General features: G+C 33.6%; 1 protein-coding gene across 1 annotated transcript in view; it reads right to left on the reverse strand.

Moving 5' to 3' along the window:
• The window catches only part of LOC137654825 (uncharacterized), a 22,245-nt gene extending 18,609 nt beyond the window's left edge, over positions 1–3,636 (reverse strand). The window contains exon 1 of the mRNA XM_068388781.1: positions 3,493–3,636. The gene's annotated coding sequence lies outside the window, so the exon portion shown is untranslated. The remainder of the gene's footprint in view (positions 1–3,492) is intronic.
• Positions 3,637–6,309: the final 2,673 nt, after the last annotated feature.

Here is a 6,309-nt window from a genome sequence, read left to right on the forward strand (position 1 = left end):
AGATATATTGTGAGAGAGAGAGAGAGAGAGAGAGAGAGAGAGAGAGAGAGAGAGAGAGAGAGAGAGAGAGAGAGAGAGAGAGAGAGACGTAACGTGAAACGTATAGCAGGTTGATTAGAATAAGTGAGTCAGCACTGCTGAAAGACATCACGAAATAGTATAATGTTGCCACCTGATGCTAATCTACAATACTTTCTCCTACTTTTAACTTAAGTCTAACGGCTTTCTGAGATAACAGTACATTGCGAATTCTTTTATGGTTTTTTTCTTGGCGGAGTAAAATTGAATTTTGTACAAAGGGATCCTTATGGGTAGAAAAAATGCTACCGATATCTAAAGACAGTTAGGTGTATGGATAAACAAACCATTGTGTATCGTAAATAGAATGGCTTTCATATGGTTAATAGTATATTTTGAGATTTTCTAGTCTTATTGAGCCCAGTGAGCCGGTATGCATCAGGAGAAATAAAAAAATACTATATATTTTCTTGAGTCTCCCTTCTAGATGGAAAGCTTTCCTTGAAGCCCATAGACATGGACATTTAGGTAATACTGTTGACGCCTAACTAGTATATATCTTTATCTGTTATATTTAACCAAGAATGATTTGTTGCATATAATAAAAAAGAATATTTAACGAGATTAGATGACCTATATATGCTGTATACTAACATTCATGTACATATTTTGTCAAATACATATGCATATTCTATTTTTCGTTTCGGACTACCTTATATGAAGAGTACCAGTATTTTAGCTTTAAACATAAAAGAATTTCTTTAGTTCTTCTCCCTGGAATATCTAACGTAATTTTCTTAGTGTAGGTGGAGAGGATGAGTAACAGGAATGAAGGAAGGAGATGGAAAAAGGGAAATGCTATAAAGGAATGATAGTGGGGAAGACGAAAGAGGATATGGGATAAATGAGGAGATAAGGGGTTGCAAGAAGTGTTAATAGAGGAAAAAAGATGAAAAAAAGGGGCTGTTATTGAAGAGGAGAAAGAGAAAGTTTTCGGAAACAGTCGAGTCAAAATACAGGCAGAAGACGAAAGAAATTTTCTTAGAGTTGACTTAGAAGGTAGAAAATCGTTCCGATGACTATATGAGGAGGTTCTGAAAAATTACAACAGATGCAAACGACTGACTCACGGTGTGTAAAATTGCGCTCATCTGTTATTGAATTCACATGTCTGAGGCCTTTGTCCTGCAGTGGACTAGAATCAGTTGCATTATTTGTTGTTGTTATTGAGTGGAGCTTGATGCTATTGCTTTTCATTTGAGGAACCATTTTTCTCATTCCCAAAGGAATAGTTCATCTTATCATTTAATCAGTAGGTTGAATATTCCTCCAAAAGATATACCATCTTTTTCCTTAAAGAATTTAAAAGTATAAAAAGTCACTCATGAATTGCAGAGGTAAGGTGGCGCACGACATTGCCCTAGAGACTGACAATGTATACATATGATCAGCGACTAAACCCCCTCTCCATCAAGCTAGGACCAGGGATGGCCAGGCAATGGCTGCTGATGACTCAGCAGATAGACTTATAAACCCACCCTTCATCCTTAGCCCACAAGAATGGTGAGGTTGAAGACACTGCTAAAAATATCGAACTTGAGTGGGTCTCTAATCCCCATCCAACAGATTGCTAAACAGGGACGTTTCAAATGAATTATCCAATTGTCCATATCATCCCTCAGTAACTTACAGGTATATTGCGTCATCGTATCAAAAGAAATGAAAGAAGGAAAAGTGTATATAATTATTGGTAAAGAATTTCTTCACATATCAGTTGGAAATCTTCCTGAAGACGATTTTCTAATAAGCCCATTTTATTCTTGCAACTAATGGGAAATAGTCAGCTTAAAAGGTTTACTTATATGGAGACACATATATTGTAATGGCAGGGGTAAGAGGAAGGATTCGAGTCTGTTAAATATTTATGATTGTCTATTATTTTGTTAAGTCAGGACTGTTTATAGTGTATATATGAAATATTTATTTTGATGTTACTACTGTTCTTAAAATATTCTGTTTTTTCTTGTTTCCTTTCCTCACTGGGCAATTTTCCATGTTGTAGCCTCTGCGCATAAATTATAGCATCCTGCTTTTCTAACTAGGGTTGAAGCTTAGCAATTAATTATAATAATAATATTAATAATAATAATAATAATAATAATAATAATAATAATAATAATAATAACAACAACTAGCGGAACCCATGTAAATTACACGAAATGATATTTTCAATTCTAATTATCTTAATCTAGGTTATGTAAATTGATAGAACTCGATTTTTTGTCTAATATTTAAAAAAAGAGTCAGGTGCTAAAGACAAAATTGGGAAAACTATGTAAGATGTGCTTTGGTTAAGTAATCTAAGTCTAATGTGAATTTTTAAGAGTATACCATGAAATTATTTCTGTTTTCTTTAAAGCATAAGAACGGATTAGTCGTTAAATGAAAAGGCCCGAGATTAATTTTATAATCTAGGTTATGGAACTTGATAGAACTGAATTTTTTGTCTAATGTTTAAAAAAAAAAAGTCAGGTGCTTTAGACAAAATTGGAAAAACTATACAAGATGTGCTTTGGTTAAGTAATCAAAGTCTAATGGAAATTATTTCCGTTTTCTTTAAAGCGTGACATAAAATAAATGAATAGATAACACACACATATTAATATATAGATAATAATATCTGAAGCCTTGCACACCGAGGCACACTATTCTATCTTATTTCTCTTCCTCTTGATTTTTAAAAAGTTTTTGTAGTTTATATATGAAAGATCTATTTTAATGCTGTTACCGCTCTTAAAATAGTTTATTTTAATTGTTCATTCTCTTGTAATTTATATATTTCCTTGTTTCTTTTCTTCACTGGGCTATTGTCCCCTGTTGGAGCCCTTGGGCTCATAGCATCTTGCTTTTCCAACAAGGGTTCTAGCTTAGAGAATAGTAATAATAATATGGAGGAGTCTTGCGTGATGATATAAGCTGAGAGTTTTGTTGAGGGAATGTATACTACATTTTGTCCTAATAAAAGAAAATTTGTAATTATGCAGATATTTTTGTAATAGTTGCGTTTTCTTACTGATCATATTTTATTGGTGTTTTGTTGTTTCTACAGATATCGGCTGTACTATCTTTGTATTAAAAAGAAAACATAAAGTTGAAAGAAAATTAATCATCATAAGTATTTTATGTTACTGTGATTTTCCTATTAATTATCTTAATGTGGTTTAATTCCATAAACTGCAATGACTAGAAAAAAAATAATATGTCTATACTCAACACAATTGTGGAAAATCATTCAATTATAAAAAAGAATCTTCAAATGATCCTTTTAAGAAAGCTATACTTACCAATGACTCGAAATTGGCACACAACAAACGTAAACTAAAGAAGTGACATTGACCCAATTGCCTATTTACCTACAAAACGTTGCTGTGAGTGGTTTGTACTTAATGTTTAAAACATACTTAAATCATTTACCTTCCTAGGAATAAAGACTCCTGCTCTCAGTAGCACCACATGTTGCTGCCAGGATTTATATCCAACTAAAGTCTTCTATACGTAGGAGAAGACTTTATAGATGTCAATTGATAGAATAGAATACAGTACAACACATAACAAAGGGTTGGGATAGACTGCAACACATACACTTACAGCATTGGTTACAGATGTTCCGTTCAGGTAGATCTGGCCAGGTGGGGTAGGGGATTAGCTGGGATGGGGAGGGACATGGAGGGGTGGAGGAACAAGTTGAAAAATAAGATAGATTGAGGTATGAGCAAGACATAATTTCACTATGGAATGAATGAGAGGAACGTGAAACAGAGAGAATTGATGAAAGGGAAATGGGTCGTGAAATTATTACGAGGAAGATAGATTATATATTGAAGGACAGGTGAGTAAGAGAGGAAATATGCAGGTGTTGGATAAAAATGAAGGTTAAGTACGTACGAGTACGTGTAGGTGGAGAGGATGAGTAACAGGAATGAAGGAAGGAGATGGAAAAAGGGAAATGCTATAAAGGAATGATAGTAGGGAAGACGAAAGAGGATATGGGAGAAATGAGGAGATAAGGGGATGCAAGAAGTGTTGATAGAGGAAAAAAAGATGAAAAAAATGGGCTGTGATTGAAGAGGTGAAAGAGAAAGTTTTTCGGAAACAGTCGAGTCAAAATACAGGCAGAAGACGAAAGAAAAAAATATTGCCATAAATTTCAGCTGGAGATAAGGCGGAAAAAATAATTTCGTTTCTGATTTACTTTTTTTTTATATAATTCCAAGACCTAAAGTAACTCTACTAAAGAGATAGATGCAAAGAAATCGTGATCTTAAACAAAAAGGACAGTATGTACTAAGTGTCACTAATATTAACAGCTTAAACGGCTGTATGATATATATTTGATATTATTATTAAATTTGTTTTGTAAAGTGAAAGCTGGATAAAGTAGGTCTCAAATTGTATTCACTTGTTCATAATGACCTTAACATATGTTTTCAATAAAAGACCTTCCTCAATTGAAAAGATTCCGAATAACAAAGATTTAAATTATTCATGACTGTAGAATCCAATTCTCAAATATGAAAGTTTAAAAGTCCTTCATGAGCGGCAGAGGAAAGGGACTGAACAAATGCTTACAGGCCGACCATAGATACTGCAGCTAAAGAGTTACTGGGTCCCTCAACTGGACCCCTCTCTCGTTATGGCTCATTTTTCCTTGGCCTATGCTTTACATATTCTCCTCGTTCCTCATACACAACACTACTAAGATAACAGAAAAACTCTTCTTCACTCAAGGGGTTAACTATTGCACTGTAATTATTCAGTGGCTACTTTCCACTTGATAAGGGTAGACGAGACTCTTTACCCATGACAAGCAGCTCTTCAAGGAGTACACTCCCAAATCAAAACATTGTTCTCTAATCTTGGGTAGTGCTATAGCCTCTGTCTTTGGTTAGAGTTCTCTTGCTTGAAGGTACACTAATGTACATTATTTTATCTGTTTCCTTATTTTCTTACTTTATTTGTCTGTTTTCCATGTTGCAGCCTTTGGGCTTATAGCATCCTGCTTTTCCAAGTAGGGTTGTAGCTTAGCTAGTAATAATAATAAGTTATCTGCGCCCAAGTCTGATTGGCAATCCTACAAACGTTGGAAGAGAATAAATTACAATGAATGAGCAAGGATAATGTAATAAAAAGAGTAAAACTTGTTATAGTGTATACTTTTGAAAAGAAAGCTGGAAGTTGTGAAGAGGAAAGGGAGGCGGGGTCTTACCAATAAGATGATAAATATTGATTGCGTCTAGTGTGACGGAGAGAAATAGTTCATACAATTTACGATTTTGCAGACACTTGAAAGAGTGTTTGGGAGGAAACTGTTAGAGGGAGAAGCTCGAGAGGAAGGCACAGAATTAGATGGCGAGATAAGGTGAAGGATGATATGGAGAGAAGAGGTTTGGTGGAAGAGGATGCCTTTGATAGATGGCATTGGAGAGGGCACATCAGGCAATCGACTCCTTAATGTAGAGATAACGGTGGGAAAAGAGAAGAATAAAGAATCGATAGAAGGGTCTATAATTGTTATGAAAGCACAGAGAAGAGAAAGAAAACAATACTGAACAGGTATGAGGACAATTACAAATAGAAAAATCAGATAAGAATAGATTGGGGGTGGAAATGCCATCTGAATGCAAAGGGAAAGGAATTCTTAGTGATTCATATATTTAAAACACTTAGAGCAAACGAAAATCTTGGACATTTTTTAAAGAAATGTTACTCTTTTCCTGATCTCGAAGAAGTGTCAAGTGTGAGAATTGCTGCCATTTAACCTCAAGTGCTTTCGTCAATTATTAGTTTTGAACATTAAACCTTAAGTATATATATATATATATATATATATATATATATATATATATATATATATATATATATATATATACATATATATATGTATATATATATGTATATATATATATATATATATATATATATATATATATATATATATATATATATGTATATATATAAACACATTTTTTTTATCCATTTATTCATGAATGCAGTAATTACCAGTTAAATATTCTCTTTCTCTTCAACCCATTCTGCATAACTTTAGTTTTGCGTATTTCCTTTTTAGTAGATATCACACTTCTTATTTCATACATATGGAATGTCATCTAGCTTACATCTCTATGACCTTCTGCGTTGCCTACAGCATCATTTTATAAAACCAATAAAAAAAAAGAAGTCAAAGGCATGTGAACGATGCTCAGAGATCGTTCCTAAAGCTGGAAATACCAT

Source organism: Palaemon carinicauda, chromosome 15, assembly GCF_036898095.1.
Source record: "Palaemon carinicauda isolate YSFRI2023 chromosome 15, ASM3689809v2, whole genome shotgun sequence".
NCBI lineage: Eukaryota > Metazoa > Arthropoda > Malacostraca > Decapoda > Palaemonidae > Palaemon > Palaemon carinicauda.